The sequence below is a fragment of the Girardinichthys multiradiatus genome, chromosome 13 (assembly GCF_021462225.1).
Source record: "Girardinichthys multiradiatus isolate DD_20200921_A chromosome 13, DD_fGirMul_XY1, whole genome shotgun sequence".
NCBI lineage: Eukaryota > Metazoa > Chordata > Actinopteri > Cyprinodontiformes > Goodeidae > Girardinichthys > Girardinichthys multiradiatus.
In genome coordinates, this window is record NC_061806.1 from 19,834,882 (window position 1) to 19,856,900 (window position 22,019).

The 22,019-nt window shown below is 40.5% G+C and overlaps 1 long non-coding RNA gene across 1 annotated transcript; it reads right to left on the bottom strand.

Moving 5' to 3' along the window:
• Positions 1–784: 784 nt before the first annotated feature.
• On the bottom strand, positions 785–18,762 carry LOC124879837. Its single transcript, XR_007041132.1, has 3 exons — positions 18,690–18,762; positions 2,135–2,210; positions 785–1,965 (listed from the first exon to the last, which is right to left on the bottom strand). It is a non-coding gene; the product is annotated as an uncharacterized LOC124879837 (long non-coding RNA).
• Between the last annotated feature and the right edge of the window lie 3,257 nt (positions 18,763–22,019).

The window sequence follows — 22,019 nt, forward strand, 5'->3', positions numbered from 1 at the left end:
CACTTTTAGTTTTTGCTCTGTCAGCACATGGTGTACAGGATCTATTTAAAAGAGGATAATAAAAAAGGGTATTTGAAATGTGCGCTGATTCAACCGACACCTTATCAGGATCTTTGGGTATATGGTTAATCATTTTTCTTTCTCTTCTTTTAAATGAATGAATGAAAAATGACTATTAAGGAACACATCACACATTTACACAATACTTAATACAAAATCCTTTAAGCCTAATTATCAAGTAATTATAGGTTGCCCAAGGCTTTTTGCACAGTGCCATTTATGGTGAACCTAAAGTCAATGTATTTGGATTAAATCCTGAACGTAGGGCAATATTCACAGTTGGACTGAATATAGTGGCTGTTTGTCTCCACGTCACACTTTAGATTTAAATTAACTAAAGTTAAAAGGAAATATAATTTCTCAAAACATTGTATTCAACCAAGGGGTGTTTTCGTTGCCTGTATTTCTGCAACTTAATTTACAACAGGTTATAAAGGACTAAAGGGAAGTTTTTCTCACACTCCTACTGTTCATCTAGAGTTGCAGAAGTGAATTTTACAATGATGGAGATGAGCCTCGTAGAGATGAGTAGAAATCCTCAAAATAAACCAGTCTCTTATTACAATAGCATAAAATCGTAGTAAAATTTTCAACAAAAACAAGATGTTTGAAGGTCACAGTATTGCATATCTGATTTATTTGAATGTTCTTTCATTTGTCTTACCCATTTTGAACAGTGGTTCATAGAAATAGGCCTCTGTGTCACGTCATGCAAAAGTTCCTTTGATAAATTTAAAGTATAATTTGTAATTATAAGAATTTCTTAACATTGGAGTTTTTGTTTTTATTTGAGTAATGTACTTATATTAAAGGCTGGATATTGTTTTTACAAATTTCAGTGCTAGATAAGGAAACTGCAATAAAACGTTTATTAAATTTAAGAATTTTTACACATTTTTGCTATTGCTTTATATTGTCTCTGATGGCTCTGCAGTAGAAAATACAGAACCCCATGTCAGTGTATGAAATAAAAAAAAAAACATTTTGGAGATGGGTATCTTAGAAGAGATAAATTATTGCAGACAGATGGCTAAAACACAGATTTTTACTGTGTTTCTAGTTCGCTTTGCCTTAGAAACCAACTTCCTTGACTGCTGACTAAACAAGTGTGAACTTTATTCCTGCAGTGTGGTGTTTTACTAAATTAGCTTGGCAGTGGTGTCAGTATAACACAGTTTAATTAAATTAAAGCCCAAAGCTGTCCTAATTCACAATAATGAACCATTTCTGCACAGCTCAGCAGAACGGTTTGCATTTCAGCCTCCAGATGGTGACCTAAAGAAATGCAAATTCTCAGATCCCTGCAGGTAAACCATATGCCCCTGTGTCTGATGATGTTAAATCAACATTTGTACTGCACTTATTGCATATACCAGAAAGTGTTTAGTTGGGCAGCTCAACGTGCTACAATAATGATGGTCCCACCTTATTAATCCAGGTTTTATTCACCTTTAAACTGACAGACCCACACTTTACTTTAAATCTTCTTTACATGCAGTTTCCATGGATTCAAAGAATAAAGACTTACTGACATATTTTTGAATAAAATAAGAATACTTCCCATTAAAAAGGAAAAGCATTTAGTTTTTTTTTAGCTGCTGAATTTGTCTTGTTTTAGTCAGTCAGATTCTGACTGTCTGTTCTCTTTCTGTAGTATCAACACACATATTGTGGCTTGTTTTCATTGCTTCAGGGAATGTTGGTTATTGTTGCAGTTCAGTATATTGACCAGACGATCTCTTGCAGCCAGTCATAATGCTGAGGCAGAGCTTGACTTTTTGTCTTTTCTTTCACACTCCCTGCAGGACTCAAAAACTTCATGTCGACTGAAAAATTCTTCCACGTGTCCTCTGCAAGAACTGGATGATGGAGGGAAGAAAAGTGCTCTGTGCTCCAAGTGAAACCCTGCAAGATGCAGGGGATTAATGGGAAAATATTAATTTTACCTAAAATGACATGTTAAAAATGAGAAATGTAATCAGACAATGTGGTTTACTGAGTTTGAAGTAAGCAGCTGTTGATAAATAATAAAAATAAATAAATAAAATACATGCATATACAAAAATCTACCTACAGTCAGCTTTGTCGCTGTCCAAACATTGGCCATCCATTTCTTCATTTCCATTTTTCATTGTTTCTTGTTTTTTTGCCTGTTGGTACATTAGTCCAAGAGTGTCAGGCAGGTCCCACAGTTTGCTTATCCCATATATCTGAGTCTATTTAGCCTCCTGATGTTTATCTACCCTAGTTATCTCAGTTATACATGGAAATCTACAAGCTTAACCTCACTACTGCCTTGTTGTGATTATGAATATGAATATATTCTTTAATATTAATACTTTAATATTTTATTAAATAATATTTTGGTCTGTTAAGGGTTGTCCAGTGAATACCAGGCCAATAAGGCGATGGTATTAGGACAAAATTGAAAGGTATGAGCCAAGCTCTGACATTATTGAACAGAAAAACTATGTACACACACAGAATTAATTCACACAATTTCTTTAAATACAAGAATTTATTAATAAAAATAAGTCAACTCAAAGTCAAACTTAAATCAACAAACTATTTACTATACTAAAACAACCCAACTAACCTACCAAGCAAAATGAAAGAATAAGGAAGACTAATAGGCTACGTACAATATAAACAAGTGAAACAAAGAAGGTTGAAAACCATGACTGAAAGAGTGATGCAACATGCAACATTACCATGCAATGTTATTTATGTCTGAGAACCAAGGATTATCTTGAAGGATCTGGAAATGAAGTTAAGTTAGTCTAGTTAGTCTAACTGAGGCAATAATTGGTATACCTTTAAATAACAATTCACAATGCAAGATCAGATAAAACATTTTAATACAATACAATTTTAAAGAATGAATTGGTGAATAAAACCAACCTTCTGGATGACTAATTCTCAACGGTGTTTAATTAGCTGCCTTTATTTATTAAAATAATATTTAAAGAAATATTATTAAGGAAATGTTAAAATAATTGTTGAGAAAAAATGTTCAATGAGGACCAACAACCTTTCTGGATAAATGATCTTTAGTGGTGTTTAATTAGTTATCACGTTTAGCAAAATAATATTTAGGTAAATATTATGTCCTAGATTGGAAACTAACAACTTTTCTGGGTAAATGATCTTCAGCTGACTCATAAAGTGGGCGAGCACATGTTCTTAGCCATTAGTGGTTGAAGCTAACAAAAGAAGCTTATAGCTGGTTACCAGAATCAAACACATACCTTCAAACTACCACTAACAAAAGAGTTGAAATGCATAAGCGTGGATGGTGCACCTCATCTACTTTTAAGGCTAGGCTTAAAACTTTCCTTTTTGATAAAGCTTATAGTCAGAGTGGTTTAGGTTATCCTGAGCTATCTCTGTAGTTATGCTGCTATGGGCTTAGACAACTAGAGGACATAATGACCACTTTTTCTCACTCTGCTACATTCTCATTCTACTCTCCAATTTTGCCTTTTTTGCGGTTATTTCAGCTTTTAACTTTATGCTCTCTTTCAGTTTTTTTCTCTTCTTAGAAGCTACATCTGGCCTGGCTCTGGATTTAGCTGTGGCACCTTCCTGGAGGGAGACATCTTCACAAGCTTAAGATCTAGAATACATTATGTATCGTTAATGTATCATATCATAATAGGGGATGAGGCACAAAGTCATACAAAGAAAAATACATTACGGATAAAAATCTGAAAGGTGTGTTATGCATTTCTATACAGCTCCCTTTGCTTTAATACCCAGTGTAAATCTAGCTTTTCTGTGAAGGGTTCAGAGGTTTGTTAGGGAACATTAGAGAACAAACGGCAACATAAAGACCAAGGAACACGTGTCAGAGAGAAAGTTGTAGCAAAGTTTAAAGTAGGGTTCGATTATAAAATAACAATAATGACAGGCCCGGCGAAGAAGTAGGCAAGATAATTAGGGTGCAGAGACCCACAGCTTAGATTGGAGATTCTTCAACTGGACACCTAAGAGCCAGGCACTCCACAATCTGACGTTTATGGTAAAGTGTCAAGAAGATAGCCACTGTTGAAAGAAAGCCATTAGAAGTTCTGTTTGCCACATGATGGGGACACAGCCAACCTGTGGAAGAAGTTGTTCTGGTTAGATTTAGCTAAAAAGAAACTCTGTGGCCTTCAGGTAAACTGCTACATGTGGTGTAAAATTAACAACAACACACCATCTCCACCATCTGTGTTGCCCTGAGATGGACTGGCGACCTGTCCAGGGTGTACCCCGCCTCCTGCCCATAGACTGCTGGGGATAGGCACCAGCTTCCCCACCAGCTTCCCCTCGACCCACTATGGAAAAAGCGGTATACAAAATGACTGACTCCACTGTTAAACCATAGTGGTGGCATCGTCATGCAGTGGGGATGTTTTTTTTTCAGTAGGGCCAGGGCTGCTGGGTCCATTTCTGGCACAAGCTCAATGAATATGGATTTAAAAGATGATTTGTTGAACTTTTATAAAAGAGCGACAGTGAAAATTCAAGCAGTGATGTAAATAGGTGTGGCCAAACTGTCAAGAGTATCATATCATTTTACCCAACATCAGAAATAATGGGATTATTGCACAAAGGTTCATAAAAGAAAAGGTCCACAACAGTTCATGGACCTCCTGCTAAATAGCATATAATACAGACCTATATTCAATATTTCAATATATACTTCAAAAACATGGTAGCCGAATGGATGGAGGTCCACACTATGAGGTTTATTTTAGTAAGAAAAAGGTAAAAATGAAAACAGAAGACAGAACCAACCTCTGAAAAAAAGATCTCCCTTTGATTCATCAAAGCGTTCCTGTCTGCATGTAATCACAAATGTCCCGAGGCTCTGATTTAGTCTGTTCTTGTCAAGTGAAAGGTTGTCACTTTGATGCTGTCATGGATGGCACTGTGATGTAAGCTGTAAGATCTTTCCGACCCTTACACTGATGGTGGGCTGGGACAATAATACATTTCCATTTCAGGTTGTACACATTCAGTTCAATTTCTATCCGTTCACAAGCTTAATGTATTCACTTGTTTAGATAAATGCATTCTGGGTAAATTTAAATTTTCCTTATGGTGGATATCATGGATGGCAAGCAATAGGTGGTTAAAATGTATTTCTATAAAAAAAAGAAAACAGTCCTGAAAATAAGAAGACAACTGTTCTCTGAATGCAAGACAGATTAATATAAACATGGATTTATAGCCCAATAATTTTCCTGTAAACAGGTGAAGCCATTATCATCAGTGGCACCTGTTATTATTCATTCATTCGTATTTAACCCACTTTTTTATGGAAGCAAATTGTTACCATATTTCAAATGAAAAAGCATTTTCAGAAATGCTTTTTCATTTTAAGAATGTGGCTGCATTGTTTGACTCATAAATGAAATTAGTAATCGTTCGTTCGTTCGTCGTCTTCCGCTTATCCAGGACCGGGTCGCGGGGGCAGCAGACTCAGCAGAGACGCCCAGACGTCCCTCTCTCCAGACACCTCCTCCAGCTCCTCCAGGGGGAGCCCAAGGCGTTCCCAGGCCAGCCGAGAGACATAGTCCCTCCAGCATGTCCTGGGCCGTCCCCTGGGCCTCCTCCCGGTGGGACGTGCCTGGAACACCTCCCGAGGAAGGCGTCCAGGAGGCATCCGGTATAGATGCCCGAGCCACCTCAACTGGCTCCTCTCAATGTGGAGGAGCAGCGGCTCTACTCCGAGCTCCTCCCGGATGGCCGAGCTCCTCACCCTATCTCTAAGGGAGTGCCCGGCCACCCTACGGAGGAAGCTCATTTCAGCCGCTTGTATCCGTGATCTCGTTCTTTCGGTCATGACCCAAAGTTCATGGCCATAGGTGAGGGTAGGAACGTAGACCGACCAGTAAATTGAGAGCTTTGCTTTTCGGCTCAGCTCTCTCTTCACCACAATGGACCGGCACAGCGCCCCCATTACTGTGGCAGCTGCACCGATCCGTCTGTCGATCTCCCGCTCCATTCTTCCCTCACTCGTGAACAAGACCCCGAGATACTTAAACTCCTCCACTTGAGGCAGGAACTCCCCTCCAACCTGAAGAGGACAAGCCACCATTTTCCGGTCGAGTACCATGGCCTCGGACTTGGAGGAGCTGATCCTCATCCCAGCCGCTTCACACTCGGCTGCGAACCGCCACAGCGCATGCTGTAGGTCTTGGCTAGAGGGGGCCAGCAGGACCACGTCATCCGCAAAAAGAAGAGACGAAATCCACTGGTCCCCAAACCAGACCCCCTCCGGCCCTTGGCTGCGTCTAGAAATCCTGTCCATAAAAGTTATGAACAGGACCGGCGACAAAGGGCAGCCCTGCCGGAGTCCAACATGCACTGGGAACAGGTCCGACTTAGTGCCGGCAATGCGGACCAAACTCCTGCTCCGCCCGTACAAGGACCGGATGGCCCCTAATAAAGGGCCCCCGATTCCATACTCCTGGAGCACCCCCCACAGGGCATCACGAGGGACACAGTCGAATGCCTTCTCCAGGTCCACAAAACACATGTGAACCGGTTGGGCAAACTCCCATGAACCCTCAAGCACCCTGTAGAGGGTATAGAGCTGGTCCAGTGTTCCACGGCTGGGACGAAAACCACACTGTTCCTCCTGAAGCCGAGGTTCGACTATCGGTCGGACTCTCCTCTCCAATACCCTGGCGTAGGCCTTACCAGGGAGGCTGAGGAGTGTGATCCCCCTGTAGTTGGAACACACCCTCCGGTCCCCCTTCTTATAAAGGGGGACTACCACCCCAGTCTGCCAGTCCAGAGGCACTGTCCCCGACCGCCACGCAATGTTGAAGAGGCGTGTCAACCATGACAGCCCTACAACATCCAGACACTTGAGGTACTCAGGGCGGATCTCATCCACCCCCGAAGCCTTTCCACCGCGGAGCTTTTTAACCACCTCGGTGACTTCAGCCTGGGTGATGAAAGAGTCCAACCCCGAGTCCCCAGCCTCTGTTTCCACCACGGAATGCGTGATGGCAGGATTGAGGAGATCCTCGAAGTACTCCTTCCACCGCCCGATAATGTCCTCAGTCGAGGTCAGCAGTCTCCCGCCCCCACTATAAACAGTGTTGGCAAAGCACTGCTTCCCCCTCCTGAGGCGCCGGACGGTTTGCCAGAATCGCTTCGAGGCCAACCGGTAGTCCTTCTCCATGGCTTCCCCGAACTCTTCCCAGGCCCGAGTTTTTGCCTCTGCCACAGCCCGGGCCGCAGCACGCTTGGCCTCACGGTACCCGTCAGCCGCCTCAGGAGTCCCACAAGCCAACCACAGCCGATAGGACTCCTTCTTCAGCTTAACTGCATCCCTTACTGCCGGTGTCCACCACCGGGTTCTGGGATTGCCGCCACGACAGGCACCGCAGACCTTACGGCCGCAGCTATGGGCAGCAGCATCGACAATAGATGCAGAGAACATGGTCCACTCGGACTCTATGTCTCCAACATCCCCCGGGATCTGGTCGAAGCTCTCCCGGAGGTGGGAGTTGAATACATCCCTGGCCGAGGGCTCCGCCAGGCGTTCCCAGCAGACCCTCACTATGCGCTTGGGCCTGCCAAGTCTGTCCGGCTTTCTCCTCCTCCAGCGGATCCAACTCACCACCAGGTGATGATCAGTGGACAGCTCAGCCCCTCTCTTCACCCGAGTATCCAAAACATGCGGCCGAAGGTCTGATGATACGACAACAAAGTCGATCATCGACCTCCTGCCCAGGGTGTCCTGGTGCCAAGTGCACTGATGGACACCCTTATGTTTGAACATGGTGTTCGTTATGGACAATCCGTGACTAGCACAGAAGTCCAATAACAAAACACCACTCGGATTCAGATCGGGGAGGCCATTCCTCCCGATCACGCCTCTCCAGGTGTCACTGTCGTTCCCCACGTGGGCGTTGAAGTCCCCCAGCAGAATAATGGAGTCCCCGGGAGGGGCACTATCCAGCACCCCCGACAGGGACGCCAAGAAGTCAGGGTACTCTGCACCACCACTCGGCCCGTAGGCTGAAATGATAGTCAGAGACCTCTCCCCAACCCGAAGGCGCAGGGATACAACCCTCTCATCCACTGGGGTAAACCCCAACACGAGACGGCTGAGCTGGGGGGCAACAAGCAAACCCACACCAGCCCGCCGCCTCTCCCCGTGGGCCACTCCAGAGTAGAAGAGAGTCCAACCCCTCTCAAGGAGACGGGTTCCAGAGCCCACGCTGTGCGTGGAGGCGAGCCCGACTATTTCTAGTCGATATCTCTCGACCTCCCGCACAAGCTCAGGCTCCTTCCCCCCCAGCGAGGTGACATTCCACGTCCCTAGAGCCAGCCTAAGCATCCGGGGATCGGGCCGTTGAGGTCTCCACCTTCGTCCGCCACCCAATCCTCTTTGCACCGGTCCCTCACGGTTCCCCCTGCAGGTGGTGGGCCCACTGAAATTAGTAATCAATCATCCAATTTGCATTTTAATTTTCTTCTTCAAGACTGCTCATTCTTTCACTTAATTAAAGACATTTGAGATTTATTTTCCAAATGTACCCCAGCAAATAAATACCAAAATTCAATTTGAAATGTAAACTTTGAAAATGAAAAAGCATTTCCAGAAATGCTTTTTCATTTTAAGAATGTGGCTGCATTATTTGACCCATAAATAAAATTAGTAATCAATCATCCTATTTGCATTTTCTTCTTCATGACTGCACATTTTATGCCATAATCAAAAAGAAAACAAAGCAGATATTGCTTTTTTGTTTTCGTGGTCTCCCCGCAAAGTACTGCCCAGAACTCGAAAATGAATAAGCATTCCAAGCGGCGGGCGCAGCAGAGTGACGTCAGCAGCCGCTCTTCCTCAGCTCCCTGCTGACCGAGCTACCCATCTTGTTCGGTAGGGCACGTCTGCATTACATTACATTGCAAACGTGCCGAGAAATTGATTGAATTGCAGCAGGGCCGAGCTCAATTTGTGGCAGTGGCAGGCAGAACTGGTAGTTCCGGTGGCAGGCTGTGGCATCCTTGTGGCATCCTTATGGCCTGGGACATCCAGCGTGTTTTTAAGCATTTATTTATAATTTTCTGTGAGTGACAATTCAGAATAGCCGCTCGTGCTCTATAATAAACCGGCTGTTTGTGCAATAAATCTTCATCATCCTTTCAACACTTCACACATACACATAGTGCTATTTATTTTCCATGTCAAGTAAATACAATCACCTTATGTTATGGGTCTAAAGCTGTTTATTAAATAATAATCAATAATGAAATCATTATGTAAAGGTAACAGGCTATAACAACAATGACATCCCGTTTGCCGATAATCAGCATTAGCTTCCACAAAAACAGCGGCAACCGCATTGGCAAGATTTTACGGCCGGTCTGGCATCTTCTGGAATCCTCGCGGAATCCCTTGCCACCGTGCGGCAAGCTGTGGCAGTTTCGGTGGCAGGCTGTGGCAGAACTGCCACAGCCTGCCACCGAAACTACCAGTTCTGCCTGCCACTGCCACAAATTGAGCTCGGCCCTGCTGCAATTCAATCAATTTCTCGGCACGTTTGCAATGTAATGCAATGCAGACGTGCACAGCGCCCCCTACTGAACAAGATGGGTAGCTCGGTCAGCAGAGAGCTGAGGAAGAGCGGCTGCTGACGTCACTCTTCTGTGCCCGCTGCTCGGAATGCTTTTTCGTTTTCGAGTTCTGGGCAGTATTTTGCGGGCAGACCACGAAAACGAAAAAGCAATGTCTGCTTTGTTTTCTTTTTGATTATGGCATAAAATGTGCAGTCGTGAAGAAGAAAATGCAAATGTAAATGGGATGATTGATTACTAATTTCATTTATGGGTCAAATAATGCAGCCACATTCTTAAAATGAAAAAGCATTTCTGGAAATGCTTTTTCATTTTAAAATTTTACATTTCAAATTGAATTTTGGTATCTATTTGCTGGGGTACATTTTGAAAAATAAATCTCAAATGTCTTTTTCTTTTTCATTTTAATTTATTGAAGGAATGAGTAGTCTTGAAGAAGAAAATTAAAATGCAAATAGGATTATTGATTACTAATTTCATTTATGAGTCAAACAATGCAGCCACATTCTTAAAATGAAAAAGCATTTCGAAAATGCTTTTTCATTTGAAATATGGTAACGATTTGCTTCCATACTTTTTCACTTAGGGTGTCAACTGACTAAACTAAACTAAACTAAACTAAACTAAACTAAACTAAACTAAACTAAACTAAACTAAACTAAACTAAACTAAACTAAACTAAACTCGGTTCAGTTTTCTTTTTTTCACACAAGAACAGATCCACACACACACACACACACACAATCACAGGTGAGCACTCAGGCGGTCCTATTACTGTGTTTTTTCAGTCTGTGTCAGACAGGGAGACCACAAGGAGCAGGACTCAGTGGTGTTTCCTGTTACTGATCCCATGAGGTTTGTCCTGCTAATACACAGCCTCAGCTTCACACACACGTGCACACACACAGACACACACACACGTGCACACACACACACACACACACACACACACACACACACACACGTGCACGCACACACACACACACACACACACACACACACACCTCCCAAAGAGCAGACGTGTGTGTGTGTGTGTGTGTGTGTGTGTGGAATCCAGTTGGGGAATGACCACTCTTACCATACTTGCTACCAAGTTATGTTGTGTGGTTATTTTACTGTAGGAGTTTGGCATCCTGGTACTTTCATTTTTGGAATTTATCATTTGTCCTTGTCCTTTTAAATCACTGGTGTCTCTGGTGAAATTTGATTGATTATGTAGCTCTACCAAAAACTAAAAATGCTGGTAACACTATGTATATCCCATACTTTCCCAAAATTTGTAGATTACGTTCCAGAACTTACCAGGTACATTACCACAATTTGGTATCTGGTAAATCCCATGAAAGTTTTGGTAAGTAACCTTCATGTTCTAGGAGGCATATGGGAAGTTACAGAAGTAACCATTAAGTTCCAGGAAGTACCAGGTAAGTTCTGGAAAATGATCTCTAAGTTCCATATATATATATATATATATATATACATATATAAAATGCTGTAAGCAAAGAATGCTTTCAGAAATATAAATGATGATTGTTTATTTTTATCAATTTATTTTTATAAATTTTTATCTTCAGCGTAAAGAAGAACAAGAATTACTGATCTCACAGAGCCCTGATCTCAACATCATTAAGTGTGTCTGGGATTACGAGAGACAGAAGGATGTGAGAAAGCCTACGTCCACAGAAGATCTGTGGTTAGTTCTCCAAGATGTTTGGAGCAACCTACCAGCCGAGTTCCTTAAAAAACTGTGTGCAAGTGTACCTTGAAGAATTGATGCTGTTTTGAAGGCAAAGGGCAAAGTGTTAAATTAACACTTCCAATTTTGAAAGCATTCTTTGTTTACAGCATTTTTTCACACCTGCCTATATATATTTAGAATTTACTTAGAACTTACTAGTTCATTCGGTTCAATTAAAGCTTAGGAAAGTGACCTTTACGTCCCATTAAAATTTGGACTGTATTATGTTGTGCGGTAAAATATTAACAGGGCATTTGACAGTGTATAAAAACAGTAACTTTGTCCTCATTTGAACTTCCAAATATAACTCCTAAATTTGATGTAGTTTTTTAATAGTTTGTTGAAGGGTTGTCTTTCAGTTTTGTTAAAAAGTTTAAAGAGGACATGGACTGCTTGTTGCATTGCAGTCTGAACTCTGCAACCTGCAGCCTCTGAGATCTGGTCTTTTTCCAACATGTCTGGAATCCAACATGATCTTCTTTTTTTCTTCTCCTTCTCCTTTTCCTCTTCTATGTCTTTTAATCATATGTGTTGCACCAATAAGTACTTTTGATCTTTAAAATGCATTATCCATTACATATTATGGGCCAAGTGGGTGCCTATGTATTAGAAATGTTTATGGTGAGAACTTCTAAGATAGATTATTGTGTTTTTGACTTTATTTTAGGGTAATCATGAATATTTTGGTTGGGTAGAATTCTTTAAGAAATTTTCCTTTCTCACAATGGGACTGTAAAAAGCTTTCTTAAGGCTACTTTAAAGAGAAGGAAAAGTGAACAACTGCATTTCAAAAGCATACAACTACATACATTTCACATGAAGTTCTGTTTTTAAGAATAATTTCATACACATTGTTTTTTGTTTAGGTGACGTGGCTGACTCAGACTTTCTGCTACTTTTGGCGTTTTCCCTTGTCCAAGAGAGAAAGAGAAAAAAAAAATCATAATGACGAGCCCTCGCAGTCAGAGAGAGCAGAGAGCTGGCAGCCTGACTCGCATTTCCCTGCCTCTGCCCGTCTATGATGGAGACAAGTCTGTGTTTAAGGTGGGGCATATACACTTCAGAATAACATGGAATTAACCTCAAAGATAACAATTCAAAGTCGCCATTTTGTCTTCTTCAAACCATCTTACTCTGTAAACCATCTGCTTTCTTTATAATCTCTATGCTTTGTTGATATGTCTCCTTTCTTCTTCGCCATACTTTTTTAGTAAAGACACTTTGATGTTTAAATACTTTTTGCAGAAAGTCACAAATTTAACATTGGAACCATAAAATAAAAGTATTTTCTGTTGAATTCTCAGACCTATTCTTGTTTCGTTTTTCTTCCTAACCAGATGTGTTTCTACTCTGGATCTCCCCTTGTGCCGGCCCCCATGATTCATTTTCCACAGACACTTAAAAGGTCCAAACTTCTCCCTTCCCCCCCTTTCAGTTTTTCCTTCTCTCTTTCCACCCGGTTTCTTGTGCTAAGGCTCCTACTGCTGGATTGTCTTAGCCTGCAGTTTGTCAGTAAGAGTGGAACAAAACACTTGGAAGGAATGAAGCTTATGTTGGACATGTGTAGCCAATCAGCTAGTGGGTGTGGATCATTACTGTCTTTCTCTGCTGATCTGGGGGTCAAAGGTAAGAGATGGGAAGAGGCTTCTCAGGTGAATCTTAAGTACCGGTGGATGCGTCATATTCAGAGAAGAAAACACACCTTCAGGCAGGAGAGAAGACAGGTTGGCTTCTCTTATAAGCTCCATTACTTTCACTAAAAGGAGGGGAAATAGGGAGGAGACAAAGAAACCTGCATTTACAGCCACTCCTCATCCTCCTCCCTTGTTGAACCCTCGCTTTGCTGCCACCATATTCTCACACTTCCCCATGACTCCTCTTCACTTGCTAACATCACCACCATTTTTCCACTGTTATTTTTTTCATTTGCTGACTGGATTCTGATTGGCTTACCAGTTTGCATTGTATTTTGAGTGACAATGCAGTAGAGTTTACCATTCTTGCAAAATATTCCCTGAGTTGTCATATGGAGCAGTTAGAAGATATTAGGTTTTTGCTGATCTTTTAGCTAAATTGTAAAATTGTCTTTTTTTTAAACAATAATTTAGTCACCATTCTCCATAAAGGTACAGGGAAAGCAGCTTTTAATATCAAACTGACATAAAAACAAAGAAGTACTAAACATTTTAAAAGCTCAACAATGGGGGACCATTATCATCGGCAGACATCAGTTTCTTGGTGGAAATTCTCTATGGAGGCCTTAGTTGCGAACTCAGCACATCGGAACAGCCTTCTGGTAGATTTTGTCCACGTACATCGGTCAGTCAGTCATTTTCTACCGCTTCTTCCATAGTGGGTCGTGGGGAAGCTGGTGCCTATCTCCAGCAGTCTATGGGCAGGAGGCGGGGTACACCCTGGACAAGTCACCAATCCATCACGGGTCAACACACAAACAACCCTGCACACACTCATTCACACACCTAAGGGCAATTTAGAGAGACCAATTAACATAACAGGCATGTCTTTGGACTGTGGGAGGAAGTCGGAGTACCCGGTGAGAACCCACGCATGCACGGGAAGAACATGTAAACTACATGCAGAAAGATCCCTGGCCGAACCCAGTCGAACCCAGGACCTTCTTGCTGCAAGGCAACAGTGCTACCAACTGTGCCACCGTGCAGCGTACATCTGTGTTAACATTTAAAATTAACAAGGGAACAAACCAAACAAACTTGTTATGATATTTATTAACTTTAAATGGTTGCCGCATAGCAAAAATTAACAAAACATGTCCCAAACAGCCACACAACCTATAAAATGGTCATTGTTGTAGGTTTTAAATGGTAGCTTTTCTAACTTCTTGCAGCAGCTGGCTGTGCTTCTGTGCTAACATTAGCTGGTCTATAAACAGTAACATGTGGAGATTTGGTTTCAGATGTGCTAATTGTTTCTGTGCTTCTCTGTTATAGTCCTACTGCTATTAGCAACTTGCAAAAATACAAACATTATTTTATCATTTGTAGTGATGGTCTTCTGACACCCAACACATGCTGTAGCTAATGAAACAAACATTTGGAACCACTGTGACCATGACTGGTTTGGTCACGTGAGTTCTTCAAATATCAAACAAATGTCGAACTGCTGGGAGTTGATGAAGGATTAATATGTCTGGATTGCACTTTATTTCATTGACCACTAGATGTCTCGTTACCTAATTTAATAAACAGTGTCACTGAAGAATCAAGTAATGATCCATTTTTGAATAAAGTGTCAAAGCTTCATTAAGGTCTTGTTCTGCTGTCATTACTTACATCCACACATATCTGCCTTGCATTTGTATGGTGCAAGAAGATACACAGTTTTAAGTAAATAATGCTACTAAATCACCTTTCTTTGCATCTGTTACCATAGAGCACAAACTGATTCTCCAGATCCAGGACTGCCATGGATTTTTTGAACAAGTTAAAACATTTTGTAGTATGAGATTTGCAACATAGAGATGTCAAATGTACACATGTGTACTACCATAGAATGTAGTGGAATGTAGTAGTACTTAAAAAATGATCTAATAATAACAGTGGTTTACCGTATACTACATTATGCAAGTGCTTCGTCTGCACTGATAACGATTCACTCACCTCAGCATGCTAAATGCTGGAAGTGGCAGGGTAGGGCAGTCCAACTTCATTTCTGATTTACTCTGCTAATAATAATCCAACCAACTGGGGCCACTGATACATTATAAATAGAGCATTGTACTTTCAGCCAAAGATGGTTAGACAATCATTAATTATAGAAAAAAAACCAACAGTGACTAAACAGAAAATTTTATAATATTCTGTCCCGAAGCCCGCTGTAAATTTTGGATCCTTATCTCAATACACATGAACCACACAAAATGGAGATGCATCAGAGTCAATTTTAGGAGACATGACAGGACTGTCATAAAATCTGCTACATTTGTTTGTGTTACGACCAATGTAGCAGTTTTTTTTTTAAAGATGTGCCAGTATATATGGCAAAATAACAATGTGTCAGCAGCTTTACAGCTGCTCATGTAGTTTCTGCTGACTTTAATTAATAGGTGTGGTTGCTACCCCTTTCTTCCAGTGTTAATGCCACCAAATTAAGGTTTGGTAAAATGGAGTTAGTAAGGTTAACCTGTTATGTTGAAGAGTGTAACAGGAAAATTTTTACTTTGTTGAACAATGTTAAATGTTTAGGGGGAGATTTTAAAATTAAAGTTCTTACTTTAAGCTCACGGATATGTTTTTATTCTGGATTCTTTTATATGTTCAGCAATAATTCTTGCACAACTGCAAAACCAAAAGCTCAGTTACATTGCAAATGCAAAAAGATTTCATTGCACTTTTAGGGAAAGGACAAGAAAATAAAGCTGTAGATCTGATGTCTGCTTTGTAAAAAGTGCACAAGGGTGCCAGTCATACCTGCTTGTTACTGACATATGGTCTGTGATTGCACGTTGAGTGAATCCCCCCTCATTTCCGAGGCAATAATGAGAAAAATGAAAGGTGTGCCTGGGAGAAGTGAATCCTGCAATTATGTGCTGTCTGCTCTTCAAACCTCTGTGAAAAATACTGAGTTCATTTTGCTGAAGTGTGTAGCAATATCACTACATAACTTACATAATATATTTTAAAGTTTTTGAATACTACAACTCATCATCCATAAAAAACATGTACTGTTTTTTCACGTTGGTCCTCTTTTTGATCAAAATGTGAGTTTTCTCCTTGATGTAAGGTCAGCTAAGATTAAAAACAAGAATCAGCTCTTAGTCATAGAACAAAGGCCACACTACATTATTTGAGCTGTTCTCCACCATTATATTAAGTTTGATGAATTCACCAATTTTCTCTGACCTTAAAGAAGCTGCTGATTTATTCAGAGGTCAAACTGTTCTTAGTTGGAGGTAAACAGAAAGCTCCATTGATATATATATTTATATATATATATATATATATATATATATATATATATATAGAGAGAGAGAGAGAGAGAGAGAGAGGACTTTTGAGACTTAGAATGGACATAAGGTCTGTGTTAATTTGATATTTTATTAATGGGAAAATGCCTTTTATTGGAGATTATATGAACAGTGAAATCTAAATTATAAGACTGAGAATAAGCGCAAACAGCAGTTAGAAAAGTCTGAAAGTTAATTAGTGTTTAGTTGCAACACCTTCATGAAGAGCTGCACAGAGATCATCCTCAGATGATCCCAGGCTCCAATCATCCCATCAGAGGAAGCCTCCTGCCACGTTGTCTGTGCTGTAGACTACGGTCAGCCCTCCTTCTCATCTCTGTCAAACGTTTTGACTCTTCCTTATTCCTTTGCTCTGCTTTTTTTATTTCTTTTTTGAGACTTTCTTTCTTTCTTTCTTGCTTTCTTGAATTCTTTCTCTGGTTGCAGCAGAGAGGAAGGGAGGGTCAGTGCAGTCAGCTTGCTTCCTGCGCTTACTAAATGCCACCTTGCTAACCACACAGCAGAGCTCAGAGTTGGTTCAGCTGTTCTGCTTCAGTCCCAGGCCCTTTTTCACTTAGCTGAAGTCTCTCATTTTGTATTAACTCTGAGACAGAGACACCATTATATCCTATAAGTCTTCCAATACCAGGTTGACATGGCTTTTTAAAAACAGTATCTTGGAAAACTAGCTATCAGCTATTGTATGTAATGTCCAGTTTCCAGTACTTGGACAATCTGCATGATGTTATTAGCTTAGTGCAAGGAAATTACAACAGCTAAAATCTATTTTTAGTTTGGGAATTTCAAAATCCTACAGTCCTATTCTTCCTTTTTCTTATGTCTCCTGTCCTGGCAACATAAGTTAATAGCAAGGTGGGACTGATTACTGTGCAGTGTCAATGGCAGATTTGCTCCACAAAAGAGAGAAAATGCGATATTCCCCCTTTCGCACAATTGACCTTATTAAATTATTGGCATACACATATTTTTGGTTTAGGCAGAAAATTGGAGAGGCCACAACAATTATAAAGATACAAAGATGACAAAGATACAGAGGGACAAAGTAAAGGGGTAGGGGGAAACAGGGAAAAACAACTTTGACAAAAGTATAAAAAAAGTTACTTAGCCCTTGTAGAAATACTGTTACGAATTTAATGCAAACCACTACCAAGCCAAGGTGGTGTATGTTCTAGCAAATTGATTGGTTGTAAATCAAGATGCACCAATCAGGGTGTTTCCTGACTGACACATATTTCCAATTTTCTGAATTTCAACTTCTTATTTTAACTGATTCGATTAATTACTTTTTTACGGTAATTGCTAAACCACAAAATAGAGTACAAATATGCTACAGGTTCTTTGATAGAGAGTAGTTTTTAATTAAACAGAAAACTGAAGAAATTACAAGACATAATTTGACCTGCTGTTGATTGGTGCATTTATAGGTTGGATGCATTTATTGAATAACAAACAAATCACCATTCTGATCTTTGGTCAGTTGATTGGTGCATCTCTAGGTGTTTAGAAGACTTACTCAGTTGAAATATTAGGCAAAAAATGCTTCTGTGATTTAACAAATATCACACTTATCACAACTAATGCATCGGTCTCCAGAGACGTTTACCTTATAATTAGCAAAAAACTCAGCACTTCTAATATGGTGCATATCTCAAATGAAAAAGTATTTTTTCTGATTGAACAAAGAGAAAAATAGAAATAAGTGCATTTGTAAAAACATTTGCATGTAAAAAGGCAAAAGTAATTAGAAAATTATATGGATGAATAAATATATCATATCACATACAAACTCTTTAGGATCCAGCTAAATGTGCAGCTGTTATATATCAGAAAATGAATAATTTCGTTTCAAACTTGTTTTGTCCCATGCAGATTTTAAAGCTCTGTGAACTTCTGGGTTTTCTGTCATACTTGCATAGTCATAGCACTTCCAACACCACGCATTCAACCTTCTGCCCATTTCATGCAAAATTTTTCCAATCTGAGAGAGTTGCATACATGAGCACCATTTTAACTGAAGCACGTATGGCTGCAAAGAGAAAATTGTGATAGGTCAAAAAACCACCCACAGACCTTTCCAGGCCCGCCCTGACCATCTGCTGACAAAAGGAGAAGAAAACAGCTAATGGTTTCTCCCAAAATAAAAGCAAGAGAATAGTAGAAATAAAACAATGAAAAACTTAAAGCACTCATCTTATTGTACAATAAATCTTAAGATTATTGGATTATTATTTTCATAGAAGTGTGTTAAAAGGAATAAGAATTCCTTGTCTTTGATACAAGAGAAGAGTTACTCACAACTAACTTTTTTTTCCCATCCAGTTTCCAACAAAATATACTGTGCTTTCTTCTTTCTGGTCTTGACTTGAGACCAGTTCTAGTTTGCTCTCATGTTTAAGAGAGCAGCAACCTCTTCTGGTAAAACTGCTCAGCAAACAACTCCAAAGAGGTGGGAGGTTCACTCTTCAACTCTGGTTTCCCTCCCTGTTTTCCTTTTTGCAATATTCTCAAAAATCCTGCTCACACCTATCTTTACACAACATTACACTCATTTTGTTTTTCATTTTTCCAATAAATCAACATACTCTATTAGGAATAAGTCATATCAAACTTTAGTTGGAAACATTTGAGATAACTGTGTTTTCCACCAGGGGAAGCCAGTGCACCACAGTGTGCCATTAGCAGCTAACTCCTGGTTTGCAAATGCCCCAGTAAAGCCTGGTGTCTCAAGCTTTGTTTAATCAAATAAATGTACATCTCATGTAATTTGTCAGTGTAAACCCATACCTTGTTTTGCACGTGTGTTTGCATTTAAAGCCTGTAGCAAAGCAGTGTAGTGCATGAATTTAGAATGACTCCTCACATCCAGAGATTGATTGTCTTTAATATTACATTAAGGTCTGTGCTAAAAGTTTATTTCTTAAACAACAAGCTTGTTTTAATTCGACTTAACCTAAATTTACCCGCTGATGTCATTAAAAGCTGTCTTTTCTGGAATGCATAATGCATTGAAAAGTCTTATCCTAAACAGCTCACTTAATCTTGTCTCTGAGGTTTTTCGGATCTAGTGACCTCTTGGGAAGCATTATCCCCCCCTTGAAGGAGAAAATTACTGTCTGCTGCTGTGCAAATTGATGTCGTCCTTGTGCCTAACTTTGTTATTTAAACTGTGAGGCATTTATCCATGTTTTATTGGTATTCCTGGCTCTGCTTTGGGCTGTTCCGAAGGACAACGTGACTCCAACAACTCTATAACCTCATTTATTAGGCCCGAGCAGCTAAACGCTGCGAAGACCTATTGTAACTAAACGCTACGAAGACCTATTGTAATTTAAATGTTTATTATCTTTCTCCAGGCAAATAAATTGCTTTTATGGGGGCCTAAGCATATTCAAAAACTCACCAAACTTAAACGAAAATTGTCCCCCTAGGGAAATGTAAGGTTTTTAATGGAATTGAAAATGGGTGTGACCACACCTATTAGCCACGCCCCCTAAAGTGAGAAAGGCCAACTGGTAAGTCCTAGAGAGTTGAAATTTGGTACATAGGTAGATCTCCCCAAATCATGAAAAAAAAATATTTTGGGGGTATGCCATATAACCAACAGGAAGTTGGCCATTTTGGGTCAAAGGGTCATTTTTGGCCATTTTTCCCTTTTCATACATGTCGAACTTTAACAAACTCCTCCTAGGGATTTTGAGCTACCGGCTTCATATTTGGTCAGTCTGTAGTTAAGGCATTGAGGATTAAAAGTTGTCAAAATTTTGATTTTTAGAGCATGTTGAAGGGGCGGGGCCAGGCCTCAAAGTTAGCCTTCTCGCCACAAATTTCGAACACCTATAACTTTCACATAAATAGGCTGAATTTCACCAAACCTGAAATGATTAATACCTGTCAGGTGACCAACAATCGTTTGTGGTCAAACGATGACATCATCAAAGCCACGCCCCCTGAGAACAGGAAGTCACTTTTTTCGCTTGGAAAGGTCCCTCTGTGGCCGACTTGACTCAATCAACTTGAAAGTGTGTCAGATATCAGAAAACAAGTTGGTCTAACTTCGTTTGGAGCACTGATAGTTTTCGCAAGCGGGTGTGGCCATGACGCTGTGGCGAAGTGAGACGTCACGACATGGCAATACGTTTGGCTCTAATTTCCACATATATCATCTGATCTGTACCAAATTCAAGATGATTGATCCTTGCCTAGTCCCCAAACGAGATTTGATGACAACACCCCCTAGAAAATAAAAAAAAAAATAGCCCCAAACCATGCTTTAACTGAGGATTATGAAATTTGGTACACATATGTAACTTCTTGGGACCTACAAAAGAGTCTCTTGGAGCATTGGTCCAAACCCCACAAGAAGTTGGCCATTTTGAATTGAAGTTAGTATTTTGACCCTGGTTTTGCCCTTTCTAGCCCACATATCTGAGCAAACTCCTCCTACAGCTTTTGACTTAGAGACTTGAAAATCACTCAGTATACTCTCAAGGCACTGGGGATCAAAGGTTATCAAAAGCTTTTTGATACGTAAAAGCGACTGGGCGTGGCCACGCCTCAAAATATGACTTCTCGCCGTAAAACCCAAAATTCATATAGCTCCTACTAGGAAAGTCACAGAGACCTGAAACCTTCTGAGATTGATCTGCCTCTGGCCCTGAACAATATTCACAGATCAGATGCTGACATCATGTCATGTTTTCCTTTTGATGGTCCATATTTGGTGTCCTTCAACTTATCAGTGTGAAACTGTCCCAAGTAACAGATAACATGATGGTCTAAGACAGTCGCCAGTACTGACTGGTTTAGCTGGGTGGTGTGGCTGTGATTGCATGGCGAATTCTGATGTCATGCCACAGCCATACGTTTGGCTCTATATTACACATGCATGGTGCGATTTATTTTTAACTGAAGATAGCTGATCTTTGTCACAATCAATTGATGACATGATTTTAGCCCCGCCCACTTATAAACAAGTGAGTGCAGCTTCCATCTGGAAGGTCCAATTTGTTCCAAACTGAATATGGTTGATCTTTGTCAACTCCCAAACAGCTCTATAGGATTACATTGTAATTTGGACCAACAGCATCCCCTAGGACATTTCAAGGTCTATATCTCACTCATACATCATCAAATCCACTTCAAATGTAGTTTTCATTGTAATGGATCAATGCGGAACATGTTGCCACACTCAAATGATGACATCACTTCAGCTCCGCCCACTAATAAACAACTTAGTGCAGCTTCCATCTGGAAGGTCGGATTTCCCCCGAATTTTAAATGGTTCTCGCCAGGCGAGAACTCTGCATGACCGAAGATCATATGACATGTCGCTCACAATGCCACCTAGTGGCGACACATGGAATGAAACGGCGCTGATCTGCGAGGGCCTTCAATGCTGCTTGCAGCTTTAATTAAAGAGATTTCTCCCTTTCTCGTTTGTTGGTCTGTTGACATGTATCTGTCCCCTTTTTCCTGTATTTACTGGCCTAATGGACAATATTTAGTTTAAGTGCCCATTGAATGTCCTTTCCAAATATTCCTCTAATAGCATCAAGAGCTCTTAAAAGCACTCAATTGGATGAATAAAGGTTTTCAGAACACTATGATTAGGCTGTCATGTCAGGA